Here is an 18181-nt window from a genome sequence, read left to right on the forward strand (position 1 = left end):
GGCTGTGGCAGCCATTTTCCACTGCCATCAAAAATTTTGAGATGACCCAATATCCAAATCTGTTCATAATATGATAGGCTGATAGTGTGCCAAATTTGGTGCTTTCCTCGCAAAATGCACAATTGTTATGCTAAGTTGCCCCACTATGTTATATTGTAGGAATGATATTATTTTGTAAGAAAGGTTATATTATTTTGTCGGAAAGATTATATTTTTATTTTTTTAGGGAAGATTATATTATTTTGCAGGAAGAATTTAATTATTTTGTTGGAAAGATATTATTTTGTAGGAATGATTATATTATTTTGTCGGAATGATTATATTATTTTGTTGGAAAGAGATTATTTTGTCGAAATGGTTCTATTATTTAGTTGGAAGGATTCAATTATTTTGAAGGAAAGATTATATTATTTAGTTGGAAGGATTCAATTATTTTGAAGGAAAGAGATTATTTTGTAGGAATTATAATATTATTTGGGAGGAAAGATTATATTATTTTGTGGGAAAGAAAGACTTTTAGAAAATATTGTTGTAGATTTCCCGCCCGCCGGCGTGCGAGCGACCGCGTTTAACCAATAGCGGCCGACTCGCCCACTGAACGGACAATCCAGTTATGGCTTTCCGGATCAACGCCGGAAACCAGCCACGGGTGTGTTTTTAACCACACTACAACCTTGTCTGCACTCTACCCGCGCTACAGGGTCCGATCGCCAAATCTTCGATTTACCTAATTATTCGCGCGGGTAGGTTACCGAGAGATTGTACCTCAACGGGGCCGCTGGGACACGAGCCGCTTAATGCAGCTCGCTCCGGTTTGGGATAACCGAGCGGGGTGTTATCGCGAGCCCCATTAGACCCGATCACTTTTCCGGCTATTTAAAAACCAACTCTATTCCGAGTGCAAGATGGCAGCTTAATTAAGGGAAGAGGACACAACGAACAGGTTTACATTCACACAATGACATTTATTGTAATAAAGTACGTAAGCAGGCATGCACGTATGCAATTAAACAAGGCAAAACACGTATGTAATTATACCAGGCCAACACGCATGACAGGAGAACTACAACCGTTCTACACAATCACTTTACAGTTTTTACTACTTCGTAGACACGGGCCCACGGACACACGTACGCACACACATACCCAAGAAATGGTGGTTGAGGCCTTTTAATAACGGGCTCCAGCTCGGAGGACAGGTGAGCTGAAACCCAGAGCCTATCTCGAACCTCTCCACCTAGTGTGGTCTTCAAGTTGTTCGGACCCGGGCTCCAGCGAGAGCGAGCTGGATTCAATCGCCGTGAGCCGCGATCCTTCCCGAGCTCCCGCGAATCCTCCCGCGCTTCTCAACACGTGCTGGTGAGACGATGCGCCAATCCTTCCCGTCGATGCGTCGCTTCCCCGAGGAACCACCTCCAAGAAGAGGCCGACGAGTTGCACCAAGCCGGGAACCAAATGGAGAACAAGGAGCTCCATGAACCAAGAAGAAGAAGCCACCACTCGCAGCTCGAGTCGAGCAACTGGCTCAACTCTCTTCCAAAAAAAGCAGCTCTCCAAAAAGCCAAGCTGTGGCCGAAGCTCGACTAAACAACCAGCCAAGCAGAAACCGAAGCTCTACTGAACAACCCCCAAACCCGAACCAACTAGAGGATCTCTTCCTTATTCTCTTAGCAGCTTGAGCCGAAGCTCTGCTGAACAACTCCTCTGCAGAAGCAAAAAGCTTCCGAAAGCCTCAACCCTAACCAGAGTCAAGCAGGACCCGAAGGTCTGCTGAACTACCACTCCCCCACTCCAACTCCGAACACGAACAAAGAAAGGATCTTCTCTTTATCCTTCTCCGCCCCTCCTCCCCCGCGCCCGGTGTGACTCATGCCCTCGTGATCCATCCCCCGCTCAACCACGGGTGGGAGGGAGTTGTTGACGTCATGAATCACGGGACGGAAGGGCTCTTCTTCCTCTTCGCAGAAGAGGGGGACGGACATCTCCATTGTTCATTCCCTAACTATTAAATCGATCCGCAGCGCATCTAATCGATTTCTCAACATTTAAACAATGGAAGGTGAGCTATCTCGGGAACAAGCACTTATCGACATAGCTGACTAAAGGAACCTGTATGTTGTGTGCAATCGAATTCCAAACTCGTAACAATATGACTATTTTGCAGGAATGACGATATTGTTTTCGAGGAAAGTTGTTGTTTTGTGGGAAAGAATATATTACTTTTAGAAAATATATTATATTATTTTCTCGGAAAGATTATATTATGTTGTTGGAAATAATTTAATTTTGTAGGCAAGATAATATTGTTTTGGAGGAAAGATTGTATTATTTATAGGATAGAATATGTTACTTTGTTGGAAAGAGTGTACAAGTCTCCCTTGTTGGAAGACTATATTAGTCTTCAGGAAAGCTTTATTACTGAGAAAACGACTGTTATGATTTGTGTGAATAATTCAATTGGTACAGGTTTGCTTTCATTTCGTGTCCCTCATAAGGGAAAAATGAAAAAGTGATTTGATTTAAATATCTCTTGATTCTGTTGTGTAAATGTGTGAATTGAAAGAAAAAAACAGTTAAAATGTATACCGCATCGAGAAAATAGTGAGTAAATAATTAAAAGTGACATCTTGTACTTTAATAGAGATACCAGGCATGAATGACTTTAACATATTCAAGATTTTCGCAAGAAGAATTTGTTTTGTACACTGTAATAGGCTTTGGGTTTTTTCTAAAATCCGAGCTTTCAATATCACTTGGTACAACTCTAAGCTTGTTCTGAAGTAAAGCTTGTGTTTTCAGACTGATCATGGGGAAAACAAACCCCTGTTTTGTGAACCCCTTATCGCCCTCTGTTGGTAAAGATTCGCATGCTTGAGCCAAATTGTTTTCTTTATACAAGAACAAACATGTGGAAAGAGAGATACCTTCTTTTTTTTTAGTTTCTTTTACACATATTTAAGTTTGTTGGGTGATAAATCTTCAAAAGCCAACATCTTACCAAAACACATTTTGATTGATAATGACACTTTGTGTCTTCTTTAATTCCCCTTTATATCATTTTCATTTAGCTTTTCTGTGTCCCCTCTGGCATTTCCCACGATGGTATTAACATCTTTGTTTATTCATTTATTTTTACTCGACATTTTTATCTTGCTTTGCTTTTAAACTCTCTCCTCCCCCCCACCCCCACCCCTTCATTTCTCCATTTTTGTTAAATGTTGTAAAAATAACGTCTGTGGTTCCATTTCACCCACGGAGGCTGTGGAACGGCGGAAATTTGGGATGTGAGAGTTATAAGGGCTGGCTGAGGGTTGGAGGGAACTGAATGAAGTAAGCAACTTGTGTGGATCAATCTGATGAGATCCTAGTCCAGTTATGACTTCCTTCATCATACTCTAACCTTTGTTTTATTTCTTCACTACGTATTAATAATTGTGCAATCAAAGTGATGTTGCAAAGTTCAGAAATTGTATAATTACACTTCACAGTGATGGGAAAAAACCAAAAAACGATCATTTGCTTTTGTAGAAAAACATTCTCTTAGATCGTACTGTTACTATTTTGTTCCTATTATTATTGTTGTTATTTACATTATTCAGCTGATTGAAGATGGTTGATCAACTGGAAGGAAAAGCTTAATTGGTTGAACTTTTATGAAAGTTTGAGGAGGAAAGTAAATCCAGACATTTTCATCCTCTTTGTCTTCCTTGTATTTCTCCCACATCCGGCTGCGTAGGCCGCATTTTCCATTAAGTGAAGCCCCAAGAGGTTTCAGCTCTCACGCAACTGAGAGCGGGGAGTTGTTGTGGCAGTCCAAGTGACAGGCATAACCTGCCTTAATGACTCCCACATGTTTTGGCGACCCTCCAGCCCTGGGGCATCCTTGCCACATTGTCATGTCTCCCTGAACATGTACCCTGTATAACGAAGTGCTATAATCACTTTTTACATGTGCCCTTCACTCTTCGCTGTATTTGCTGTTGTGCTTGTAGGAATGTATCTGACCCTATCATTCCCTTTCATCATTTTCACTTGGTGTTTGTGTGAGCCTTGCTGAAACTTGCCTTCCTGTTGTTCTGTCTGTATCTCCCTCACTCTCACTCTGTCTGTATCTCCCTCACTCTCCCGTTCTCTCTCTCTCTCCCTTCCGTGCTCTCTCCCTTCCACTCCAGATCCCGCCTATCAGTGGGATACAAAACGTAAACTGTTCAGCCTGATGGAGATATGCGCTCCACTGAGTGCCATTCTAGTTATTATTTTATTGAGGAAGAAGTGCAGTTTGAAATTAATACCCAGAAAGCTCGAGCACCGAATTCCACTGAAGGTCTCCTGTGATGAACAAATTGCACTTAATTGTACAGGGTGGCCTGAAAGTCTTTTACCCTTTCCGAGTAAAGCATTAGTTCTTAAACTCTTTAAAATACAGGTTTTATTGTGCAGTACAGTAAGACCCGGCTTAAAGTCGCCCCGATTAACATCGCTTCGTTATAGCGTCGTTTGAAATACATTGCTGTATACAGTATAAAACATGTTTTCCACACATGCATCATGAATGCTTTTAAATTGTATCTCTTAAGTTTTACATGCACCACACGACCTGAGGGCAAAAGTATTTGCACTGCAAATCAAATTGCTTGTTATCGGTGCCCACAAGTCATATTTTATAATGAATATGTAACGCAGTGGAGTCCAGCTCTCGGGGTAAGATACACTTTTCAGGAATGTTACTGCTGGGATACTTAATGATTTGCTTTTAACGAAAACGCTAAAAAAAAAAGTGCACAAATAACCGCTTCGCACCATTCGCTTGACGCTACATCTGACGCTCTATTTCCGTTCATCTCCCGCCACCCCTCGCTGTGTCATAGCGTTATCGTGCTTGCTTTTTACTGTTACAAAGTGATTGCAGTGTTAAATATGGCGCCAAAACGCCCAGCTAATGTTGATGTTGCGTCTGAAAGCAAAGTGTCTCGTAAAAGCACAACACGAGCAAAAAAGGAAGGTGATAAGGCGCTTTAATGCAGGTGGTCGGACCGTGGATATTGCATGCTATATGGCACTTGCTCCGACCATGGTGAGAACGATCTTCGAACTTGCAGACAAAATTAGAGCGAGTGGCCAAAATGTGACTCATTGACTGCAACTCAGGTGATGCGTAGTAGAAGCAGTATGATGGAGAGACTGTTGTCCGTGTGGATTGAGAACCAAAACGAGCGGAATATGCCCCTGAGCCAGCTGGTTATTATGAAAAAGGCTAAAAGTTTGTTTGAAAAATTAAAACAACAAGAAGGTGACAGTTCGACAATGGAAAATTTTACAGCGACCCGAGGTTGGTTGAAGCATTTTAAGCATCGCAGAAACCTGCACAGTGTCAAGATTCCTGGCGCGACTGCGAGTGCTGACATGCAGGCAGCGGACAAGTTCTCCACCAACCTCCAGGCGATAACAGAACGCTGAAATTACCCCACACAGCTTGTTTTCAACGTAGATGAAACGGGACTTTTCTGGAAGTGGATGCCATCCCGCACCTTTATTACAAGTGAAGAAAATAGTGCTTCGGGATTTAAGGCTGCCAAAGATCGCCTAACACTCTTGCTTGGAGGCAATGCGGCAGGAGATTTTAAATTGAAGCTCTTGCTCATTTACCATTCTAAAACACCACGAGCAATGAAGGGTTTCTGCAAGACGACCCTGCCTGTCATGTGGCGGTCAAACCGCAAGGCTTGGATGACAAGGGACATTTTTCAGACCTGGTTTGTGCATGATTTTTGTCCAGCAGTGAAAATTTATTGTGAAAACATAACTTTGAAAAGAAAGCACTGTTATTGTTGGACAATGCACCTGGTCACCCAGTCAACCTCAATTCCTCATCAACTAACATCAAAGTTGAAGTTGTGTTTCCGCCTCGAAACACAACTTCTCTCCTACAGCCGATGGATCAGGGTGCCATCGTAGCATTCAAAGCTTACTACCTGCGACGCACCTTTACTCAGCTAATCCCTGCCACCGATGGCAAAGAAAGCCAATCAATTTGAGGCTTCTGGCAGTCTTTTAACATCATGAAAGCCATTGAAAATATCACTGAGGCCTAGAGAGAAGTCGCAGACCACTGCATGAATGGTGTTTGGAGGAAGGTTTGGCCAGAGTGCATCAAGGACTTCATGGGATTCGAACCCAGCTACTCACACTGCACAATTAAGTCGTCGAGATGGCCAATGAAGTGGGATTCCATGAAGTCACCGTAGGAGATGTCGAGTTGCTGAACTCTCACGGGGAGAGCTTGACCAATTAGGACCTGATCGAGCTCGACCAACAATGGGCTGAAGAAGCAACAGAAGAGGACCAATCAGAGAGGGTTTTAACGTGTAAAATTCTTTCAAACATCCTGAATAAAGTTAATGAGGCTCTAGATGTTGCGTATAAAAATGATCCTGACTTGGAGCACAGCACTGCAGTGAAAAGAATGGCGTTGAATGCTTTTTCATGCTACAATGAGCTCTACAAGGAGAAGAAGACTATGAGCAGACAGACTGTCTCTCGACTCATTCTTTCATTCTTCAAGAGAAAACAGCTTGAACCTGCACCAGACTCTGACGGTGACACGGATATCCTCACTACCTCTCCCTCACCCTAGCATCCCCTACCAATACCACATCAGAGCAAAAGCATTCAGTGGCATCAACACGGCCGACATTAGCGTCGAGATAAGACAAGTGAGTATTAAATTAACTTTGTTTTAGTTCATTTATTAATGACCTGTGGAATGTTTTTCAGTTACAGTATGTATTATTATAGCATCTATCTACTGTATAGTAATCCACATCATGTGATCGACGATGCGAAAGGAAGTTATAATTACAATGATAACGTCAACAGAACGCATGCTCCCAATAACACATGCAAGTCTATGAGAAATTAGACACTGCTTTACATCGTTTCGCTTAGCATCGTGTTCTTCTGGAATGTATCTACAACGCTAAATGAGGTATACCTGTATTTACAATAATTAATGAGTTGTATCTGTATGTGCTTCATAATTCTCCTCCACCACTGAATTTGTTGCCATGTCCTCTTTTACATGATCAATTGTTGGGTCACCTGTGCAAAAGAGGCCATGACTGCAGAAGGCAATTCTTCAATTGCCCTCCACCGGATTGTTGACACTTTCCCCTTGATGTTGCCCCGCTGAGTTGTCTGGAGTTGTTAGATCTGGTCGACGTGATGGCCATGATAGAGGACCTGGTGATGTTAGTGATCTGAATCCAATCCATCGTTGAGGGAATATTTAATTGAGATATTCCCGAACACATGCAATTCAAAATGCGTGGGTGTGCCGCCTTGTTGAAATGAGACACTTTCAGCAATTGCTGCAGTAACAAGTCATGGTACCAGCCATTTTCTTAACATTGCGATTGTGCTCTTATGCTATGCCATTTACCAGTCCATCAAAAAATAGGGACCAAATAAATGTCTTGTGATCGTTCCTACCCATGTCATCATCAACATATAGGCATTTAGGAAGGTGTCAAGCAAGATGTCGCATGTTGCATAGCACCAATCCTGGCTTGTCGCCATCACTCGGTTCATTCACAAATGATGGATGCCAGGGTTACAACTGAAGATATTTTTTCATGCTCGTTTGCATCATGATCCGCGGTATGCCAAGTTCACTGGCTCTCTTTCTCGGCAACCGATCAACTGACGCCGACGCAGCAGCACACGTGTTTCTTCTTGTTACCGGTCTTCCATTGCACTTCTTGTCCATCACGCCTCCTCTTTCAAAATCCCATTTTCCCACCTTAACAACATCTGCTTTGGTGAAGAAGATTTTCCAAAGCATTCTGCAAAAGCTGTCCACACTTGAGCAATTGTTTGGCCTGTGTCTGCCCTTTTCATGCACCCAAACACAAGCAACCAACCTTTCTTCGACACTGAAACAACTTGTGTCCGCCATGCCGTCTTACTTCATACTGACTCCCCCATCAGTGAGTTGACGTTGCGGCAAACCACAGTGGAGGAGGGCGGAGGGAAGGGACGTGCGAGAAATTTAGCAGGGGTAAAGCGACTTTCAGACCACCCTCCCTGTACATTGTAGTAATGCTGTGGGCCAAGTGAGGCTATATCACATGACTGCACCAGCCCCAAAGTGGGGGGGAAACAAGATCTGCTCATGGGCTTGTACATGTACAGGATGTACAGGATGGCTCAGTGGAGATGTGCCATCGAGGGTCGTGTTTGAACAGGAAACATGACTCTCTACTCCAACATATTGCTTTGTTCCCAATTCCTCTACTGCAGCAGGCTTTGATAAACTGTTAATTGACATCCATTTTTTAATGAGCTTTGCCCCTATGTTAAGGGATAGCCAAGCTGGACAGTTTGCCACAGTCGTGACCCTTATGAAGTCACCGATTATTTTTTCCTTCCATGTTCAGAAGCAAAGAGAGGGTGGTGTAATAGTTGCTGGAGAAAATGGTGGTAAAAGCCAGAATTAATTTATTTATACACCTTTAAACCTTTAGTTGAAAAGAATTATCTACTTGAAGACTGTAGAACACAAATCGCCTTTATAATACTTCTAGTGGGGCAACTTAGCATAACAATTGTGCATTTTGTGATGAAAGCACCAAATTTGGCACACTAGTAGCCTATCATTTTATGAACAGATTTGGATATTGGGCCATCTCAAAATTTTTGATGGCAGTGGAAAATGGCTGCCACAGCCATCAGCGGCTGAATTTGAGATGGCCCAATATCCAAATCTGTTCATAATATGATAGGCAACTATTGTGCAAAATTTGGTGCTTTCCTCACAAAATGCACAATTGTTATGATATATTTAGCTAAGTTGCCCCACTATTCCAAAAACCATGCTATACATCGACATACAGCATGGGGTGTGTGCATATTGAGTGAAGAAGAGGCTGCCAATATGGCTATTAGTGTAGTAGATAGTAGAAAAATCGTGCAAATTATGATACAAGCATCAAATTTGACATTTCTGTTCTGCAGGGCTTTCTGATCAAATCTGCCCAATTGGCCATTTGAAAATCCAAATTTTGAAAATTTGAAGAAAAAAAAAACTTCAAAAAAATTTGAAATCACATCTGGCTGAAATTCTTGAAGCGCAAGTGAACATCCCAGACAGAGACCAAGGGGAGATGCAGTCATCATTGATGGCTCAGCACTTGTCAATGCCCTACCTCCATGCACTTCAAAGATATTTGATGACTATGCAAAAGAAGACATCATCCCAAAGGTGGAATCCTATGGTGCCAGGTACGAGAGGGTGGACGTAGTGTTTGATGTGTACAAGAAGTCAAGTCTAAAGTCCGAGGCAAGGTCGAAAAGTGGCCAAGGAATCAGAAGAAGAGTGACAGGAACCAGTAAGACCCCAAGTAACTGGAGAAGCTTTCTTCGAGATGACAGCATCAAGACTGAGCTGTTTCACTTCCTTGCGGAAAAGATGTGTGAAGCACAGACGACAAGCACAGTGATTGTCACAAAAGGAGAAGATGCCATTAGCAACACAAGGAAGTCACTGGATGCTGTGTCTCCATGTTGTCATGAAGAAGCTGACGCTCGAATATTTGTACACGCCAGGGATGCAACGACCGATGGTAGCAAGTCCATTATCATTAAGGCTGATGACAAGGACGTACTAGTCATAGCAATATCTGTACTGCCATCCTTACAGGAACTCGGTCTTGAGAACATGTGGATTGCCTTTGGCCAAGGAGCCAAGGCGTGATGGATTCCAGTCCATGAGGTAGTTTCTGCAATAGGGCCTGAGAAAGCTAGAGGGATCCCATACTTCCATGCGTTCACTGGATGTGACGTCGTGTCTGCCTTCCGCGGTAAAGGGAAGAAAACTGCATGGCAGACTTGGAATGTCTTTGATGATGTTTATGAAACATTCACCAATCTCACCAGCATCCAACATTGATTCGTGATCTTGACTTTTTTTTTTTTCTTTTTTTTCAAAATTTGGATTTTCAAATGGCCAATCGGGCAGATTTGATTAGAATCCCTTGGAGAACAAATGTGCCAAATTTGATGCTTGTTTCATTTGCACGATTCCTCTCAAAAATTGCTGTTATCTGCTCCACTATATGTGCAATGCCAATTAACGCTGCATTCTCTCGTGATTAATCAAGCCTCCATATCCTAAATTATGACATCGTCTTATGATTATTATTATTCGTTCAGTGTATAAGGGTGGTTGGTGTACAGGTATACCTCGATTTACATTGCCCTGATTTATGTTGATTCGAAGTTGCGTCGTCCATCATTATGGACCCAGGGTTTGAATTGTGTCTCTTTACGTCGAAGTTACATCGTTCAAGCCACGTGCTTTGGCCTTTCCATCACCAATTTTCCTGAACTGCCCAGTCTTACTCAGAAGACGTTGATATCGTTGACGTGATGAAGCTCGCAGGCACGCACACAGGCACACGTGGTTTGCTGTTTCAAGGCGTGTCTGCTTTGAAGTGTGACGGAGATTTTGTACAGCGAGTGCTACGTCACACTTCAATGACAGTACGACAAACCGTGCTGCTGTGTGTGGGCCAGAAGCCTTTGCACAGTGTTGCCAGATCTGAAAAGAGGAAATATTGTGTTGGAAGCTCAAAATCATCGAACGTTGTCAAATCTTTGCATCATGATAATATTTCACTCACCAATTAAATTTAACCTCCGTCACACCTCAATGACGACGTGTCGACGATAGACCGTGCGTGCCTGTGCCGTGCCTGTGTGCATGCTGCCAAAGGCAAGCTTCGTGGATGGAAGAACATTTCTGCATCCCGTGCCCTTGTCGGGTTGTACCTGTACCTGTCGTCTTGTACATAATATTCCAGTACGGAATGTAAATTTAGACCGATTACACACCGCCATGGCCATTGTTTAATGTATTAAAATTATTTATTATTTTTCACTTGAAACGTGGAAATTTTTCTTCCACTGGCAACTCAATTCAATTAAATTCAAATTCAATTGACTGGGCGGCTCAGGAAAATTGGGGACAGAAAAGTCAAAGCACGACTTGAATGACGTCACTTCGGTGTTTAAAGTGCACTGCACTGTGTTCTGTATTTGCGCTGTTCAGACGTACTGTTGTCCTTCCAAAATCTTCATCATGAGTTGTTAGCGTGCTACTGGCGATAAGAGTGACCCTGTGGGTAAGAAAGTGTGTAAAACTCGAAATCTGCAGGTGAAATCGGATGTTAGTACACAGAATGGTGAGTGGTGACCGTGCTGTGATGTTGGTCGGCACTGAGGTTTGCCTCCAACAACCGTACGTACAATTTATAAAAATGCAAAACAAATTAGTGAAAGTGCTAAAGTGCTCCGCCACAAACATCCAAGTTGATTACGAAACGAAGGAGCTCGTACATGGAAAAGATGGAACGTATGCTGGACATGTACATTGAGGACCTCAACAGAATGAGGACCCCTGTGAGTGAAGCCGTCACACAGCACGGAAGATAAACGTCTGTATGATGAATTAAAATAGGAGAGCGAGAGTTCCGTTTCCGCTGCCATGACTAAAGAGACCTTCACTGCAAGCCGTGCCTCGTGTGACGGATTTATGTGCGTGTACGGGCAGGATGGCCTTGGGGTACGCACCGTTAAGCTGGGTGTCCCTTCTGCTAGCATTATTTTATGGATGTTAAAGGTCTTCATGGTGTCTTTCACAAAGATTAGGAGGGTCATCCCCAGCACCCTTATTAGAATACAAATCCCTACCTGGACTACGAGTAACACAAACCTTCCATCCTTCATCTCATCTCATCATTACTCACTCTCACTCTCAATCTCTCCCCCACTTTCTCTTTCACCACCACAGAGTATTTCACTGTATTGCACTTTAATAAAATTATTTCATTCATTTTTTTTTGCAGTCAAAATATGTGTTGTATTGAGTGTTTAAATAATCTCTCTGTTTAAACCAAAAAGGTAACATTGCAGGTGAAAATTACATCTCCCTTCCCACCCCCCACAGCCTTATTTCATTCGATTTAAGTCGCAGTTTTCAAGAACACATCGTAGACGTAAATCGAGTCATACCTGTTTAAGGCTTCTTCAGTAGAGCTAAACTTGAGCACAATTAACATGGGCCGTTAACACAATAACCCTCTCAAACTCTCCATCAACTCCATCAACCCGGCTTTATCATCACCATCATCGACATCACTACCACATTATTGGATCAAGTTTGTCATCATTATTATTAAAATTAAGTTTCATGATCTTAAGAACTCAAAATAATATACTTTATTTTATGTTCGTAACAGACAGATAACTCGGTTCCACTGGGCTGTTGTGAGGGAATTAGTTTGCAATAGAGTGTGGAATACTTTGGGAGTTTGATTGGGAATGTCCTTTGACAGTCTCGTGGCAGGGACCCGTGGAAATTTCACGGAATGTAAACTGGGACTTGGTGTACTCAACCCCTTCCTTCTTCAAGTCCAAGCCCTCCCCTTTCCCCCTGGTCCCAGCCCCAAGTCCTCAACCCCAAGTCTTCAAGCCCTCCTCCCAAACGCAAATTCCTCAAGCTCCCCTTCACAACCTGAATGTTTCAACCCCACTTTCAAAGCCCCTCCCCACCACAACTCCTCAACCCTTCCACCTCACAACACCTCCTTCCCCTCATAAAGCAAAAGCACATTCTCACATTACATAGACAGACAGACAATGCAAAATTGCATTCCAGAGACATTACACAAGGGCATTCTTACAACCAACAGACAGATAGATAGATGTGCACACAGATTGATATATAGATAGACACAGATATACAGACATAGAAAGATAGATAAGATAGACAGACAGAGACAGATGGATGGACATACAGATAGCTACATAGGAGAGATGTAAACAAATATACAGATACTGACAGACACACACATACACGCACGCACACACGCACACACACACACGCACACACACACCCACACACACACGCTCGCACCCACACCCCCACACACACACACACACACACACACACACACACACACACACACACTGATAGACAGACACACACACACAAACACACACACACACACACACAGATTGATATATAGATAGATACAGATATACAGATATACAGATAAGATACAGACATCGAAAGATAGATAAGATAGACGGACAGAGACAGATAGTTGGATGGACATACAGATAGCCACATAGGAGAGATATAAACATATACAGATACTGACATATATATATATATATATATATATATATATATATATATATATATATATATATATATATATATATATATATATATATGTACACACACACACACACACACACACACACACACACACACACACACACACACACACGGCATTGTCAGAACGTTCCTTTGTACACCTCACATGTGTATAAAAAAGATAGTGGAAGCATTAGTAAGGAGCCCCTAGTTATGTTTGTAAGTTCGTTGGTAAGGGAGTTTGAATTTGTTTTTGTTTTTTATGCCTCAGCTGACGAAGTCGCCAGAGCCATTGTGTTTTCAGTTTGTCTGTACCGATGTTCGTCCGTGCTGATTTTTCTTTGTTTTCTCTGCAACTGCTTATCCGATTGACACAAAATTTTCACTGTCGGTGCAAATACTCATGTGGAAAGTTTTTATAATTATGACATCATGGGTCACGTGGTGTGGCGGCCATGTTGGAAAAAAAGGAAAAAACTTTGGACCTCTGCATCTCCAAAACTGCTGCGTAGAAAAAATTGAAACTTGGTATATGTGAAGTACTCCCCACGGGAAATGAGTGTTTTTTTTGATGATGCCATCAGTGGTTTCGTAATGATGTAATTGCATACGTCAATGAGGGTCATCTAGGGCTCAATTGTATGGGTGGTAGAGGGGCGGGGGGGGCAATTTATGACATAATTTGTCATGTTCCGGTTTTGCTTCCGGTTTCCTTCCAGTTCCGGTTTTGGAGCAGCGAGAGGTCTCCTTCGGGGCTCCCTGCTGACGTTCTCAAAACTAAGTTTCCGGTTGTTATTTGTCCCGTTTTAACTGTTTATTTTTCTCACCTACATGTTACTGTGTGTTGCTAGTTCGGTTTTGTTTCAAAAATCGTGCTATTTTGTGAGTATTTTTGTCGACGTTCTTACCTGGTGCTTGAGGCCTAGGCCTAGGCTTGAGGCCTACCGGTTCCACTCGGTGTTCGATCGTTTTTTTTTTGTTTGTTTGTTTGTTTTTTCTCCCCATTACCTTCAATTTCTATCCTCCCCATTACCTTCAATTTTGATCCTCCCCACTTTCCAAACATCCCCCATTCTCCCAACTAATCTCTTTCTTATCTCAAAAAAAAAAAAAATACCCTACAACAACAACAACACGCTCACCTTCTCCCGATTCTGCTTCTTCTTCTTCCTCTTAACTTCCTCCTCGTCTTCTTCCTCGTTTTTTTTTTTTTTACACTTCCATGACCTAATCTGTTGAACTCTCTCATACATTAATATTAACAAATATATTTTTATATATATATATATATATATATATATATATATATATATATATATATATATATATATATACCCAACAACAACAACACGCTCACCTTCTCCCGATTCTGCTTCTTCTTCTTCCTCTTAACATCCTCTCGTCTTCTTCCTCGATTTTTTTTTTTTTTTTTTTTTAACACTTCCATGACCTAATCTGTTGAACTCTCTCATACATTATTTTTAACAACAAAAACGATCTTATAATGCTTCATCTTCCTCTCTCACACATGTGGTACTCTTTACTGTTTCACAATGCACTACTCTTCTGCTATTTTAACAGACTGCTCTCATTTCGACCTCTCCTTCATTCCTTGCCTAAAAAATCCAACTATTACAGCGCTTCTTCTCTCCATGCTCTGAATTCGCCTTCATTGCATCCATCAAGAATTGTGTTAAATCCCATCTCTGACCTAAAACTTTTAAAAACCACAGTTTGCCATGGATGCTCGCTTTCCATCAACCATTCTTTTTTTCCAACTTCAGTGCCAACTCACCCTCCTCACCCCTCACTCTCACTCTCAAAGCAACCATCCCACTCTTCTCCCTCCAAGCCTCCCTCTCACCTCTCTCAAAAATTCCACCCTCTCCTTTCTCCCACCTTTCATCCCCCTCACTCTTCCTTCTCAAAGTTGCCCCCCGTCTCATCCACCAACCTGCCTCCCTCCACTGCCCTCTCACCTCCATCTCTTCACTCCACCTCCTCAAATCCTCAACTGCCTTCTTCCTTGTCACTTGTCCCCCTCTCCCCCAGCACCACAGAGCCTTTTCTCCTCCTCATTCGGCCCCCTCCCCTCGCTATTCTGCAATACCCCACACTCCTTCAGCAACTCTCCTTACCTGCCCCCCTCGTCCCTTGTCCTACCCTCCCCCTCCCCCTCCACCTCCTGCACCCAAAGCCTCCTCCCCTACCTCTTCATTGAAAGTGTGGACCTCAAATATCCGGGGCCTTCGCTCAAACCTTTCAGATCTTTCCATACTGGTTACCACTGACAAACCAGACATTATCTGCCTAACAGAAACTTTCCTCTCCCAAGACGTGTCTGACTCCCAAGTATCTCTCCCTGGCTACTCCCTCTTACCGTATGACAGACCTGAGCCTCGTCCTGGTGGAGGTGTTGCTCTCTTCATCAAAGACTCTATTCCTCACTCTCCATGCACTGCTCTCACTCCCCCACACCCCCAGGAATACCTCTGGCTTTGGCTTCCCCTCCACTCCCACCTCATGTTTATATGTGTACTGTACCGTCCACCGAACAGTGATGACTCCATCTACACCTCACTATCCGAAAACATGGACCATCTTCTATCTTCTCATCCAAACTCTCTCTTCCTCTTATGTGGTGACTTCAATTGTCATCACGCCAGTTGGCTGGGTGTGGGTACCTCTCTCACCTGCCATGGCACCTCAGCAAAAGCTTTCTGCGACTCATTGGGACTGACTCAATCGGTCAACTTCCCGACCCGGATCTCAACCAATGGTACTCCATCTCTTCTGGATCTGATTTTGACAAATTTCCCTGACAATATCTGCTGCTCTTCCTTCGCTCCAATTGGTTCTTCTGACCACGTCCTTGTCAAAGTGGACATCTCTCTGGCTGTTATCAGAGAACCACCTCACCGCCGTCGAGTCTGGCATTTCACTCAAGCCAACTGGCAGGGTCTCCGAGCAGCCATCAAACTTACAGACTGGTCTCCTATCACTACTTTCTCAAACATCAACTCATCCTGGGAATTCTTTCAAAGAAACTTGCTCTCCCTCATGCACAGATTTATCCCCTCTCGTGTTCAGTTGTCTTACCCTTCCTCCCGCCCTTGGTTTACTGAAGCATGTGGCGAGGCAGTTGTCCTGAAACAACTTGCCTTTGCCTCATGGAAAGCAAACCCAACTGAGGGCAATCTCAGTTCTTTCCACAAAGCTCGGAACAAGTGTGTATCTACCCTCAGGAGAGCCAGAAAACAACATCTTTCTCATCTCAAGTCTGAACTCTCAAACCTCTCTCCTTCCTCAAAATCCTGGTGGCGTTTAATCAAATCTGTTTCTGGTGTATGTTCCCCCTCCATCCCATCCCTTACCTCAAATGGCCGCACTGCTGATTCCACACGTGATAAAGCTGAATGTCTAAACTCGGTGTTTGCAGATAAATCTTGTGTCCTAAACCCATCACTATCTCTACCCACTTTACCCAGTCGCACCCAACTGTCCCTGGACTCTGTATCCTTTTCTCCTGACAAGGTGGAGAGCTTGCTTTCAAACCTCGAGTCAGATTCTGCAACCGGTCCAGACGGCATCAGCCCACGTGTCCTCAAAGCCTGCTCTTCTGCTCTTGCTCACCCTCTTTCTGTTCTATTCACCCTCTTTCTGTTCTATTCACCCTCTCATTTGCCCAAGGTCATCTGCCATCTGCTTGGAAATCTGCTAACATCACTGCCCTGCATAAAAAAGGTGCAAAAACAGATCCCTGTAACTACAGACCAATCAGACTTCTCCCAATCATCAGCAAGGTGATGGAATCCATCATCGCTTCAGACATGAAATCCTTCCTCTTCTCCAATGGCTTGATTTCCAATCATCAATTTGGTTTCAGACCAGGTCACTCTACCCTGGATATGCTGCTTCTGCTCTCCCATCAATGGATGGAGGTCCTCAATGCCAGACAGGAAATCCGAGCCGTATCCCTGGACATATCACGTGCTTTTGACACAGTCTGGCACACTGCCCTACTCACCAAACTCTCTTCCCATGGTATTCAAGGCCATCTCCACTCATGGCTCGCAGACTTCCTCTCCTGTCGCAGTCAACGTGTGGCCCTAAATGGAGTTCTTTCATCCCCTTTTCCTGTGCAGGCTGGAGTTCCTCAAGGTAGAGTTCTGGGCCCTGTTCTTTTTCTGGTTTTCATCAATGATCTCTCGGACTCTCTGGAAAATCCTCTATTTCTCTTTGCCGACGACTCCACCCTCTGCCGTACCATCTGTCATTCCTCAGACCGGCAAACAGCAGCTTCTTCGCTCACTGCAGATCTGGATAAAATCACAAACTGGTCCAACACGTGGAACATGTCTTTCAATCCAGACAAATCTCACACTCTCACTATGTCTCTTCGAAAGGACCGTTTACAAAACCCCCCCATCCACTTTCTCAACAATCCTCTGGAAGAAGTCTTTTCTTTCAAGCTTCTAGGTCTCACTATCTGCCATGACCTTTCCTGGGAAAGTCACATTTCCAAACTCGCCTCAAAAGCCAGTCGCCGACTGGGAATCCTCCGTCGTGCTAAGTCCTTCCTCGGCCCTCTTGAGCTCCTGACCACTTACAAAGCTTTTGTCCATAGCCTGATGGAGTACTGCTCTCCCCTCTGGGCTGGTGCTCCTGCCTCCCACCTTTCTCGGCTTCACGCTGTCGAAACCAGGGCATTTAAAATCATCTGCATCTCCCGCAATGAAGCTGAGTCTTTGGGCCTCTCACTCAATCACCGCAGGTTGGTCGGTGGTCTTTCTGTCTTCTACCGACTCCTCTCCAGCCTTGCCCCCCCTGCTCTCTCTGCGATTTGTCCCCACCACATTTCCACAGGGCGCTCAAGGTCCGCCAGCAACCCCCTTCTGGTAAAACTACCAAAATCACGAATCACTGCTCATCTTCACTCTTTCATTCCTCTTTTTTCCCGCC

General features: G+C 43.5%; 1 protein-coding gene across 8 annotated transcripts in view; it reads left to right on the forward strand.

Annotated features, from left to right (window-relative positions):
- The window catches only part of BCAS3 (BCAS3 microtubule associated cell migration factor), a 214736-nt gene that overhangs the window by 110845 nt on the left and 85710 nt on the right, over positions 1-18181 (forward strand). The window lies entirely within an intron of this gene.

The sequence above is a fragment of the Eptatretus burgeri genome, chromosome 4 (genome assembly GCF_056783735.1).
Source record: "Eptatretus burgeri isolate ZD-2024b chromosome 4, Ebu_testis_v1, whole genome shotgun sequence".
NCBI lineage: Eukaryota > Metazoa > Chordata > Myxini > Myxiniformes > Myxinidae > Eptatretus > Eptatretus burgeri.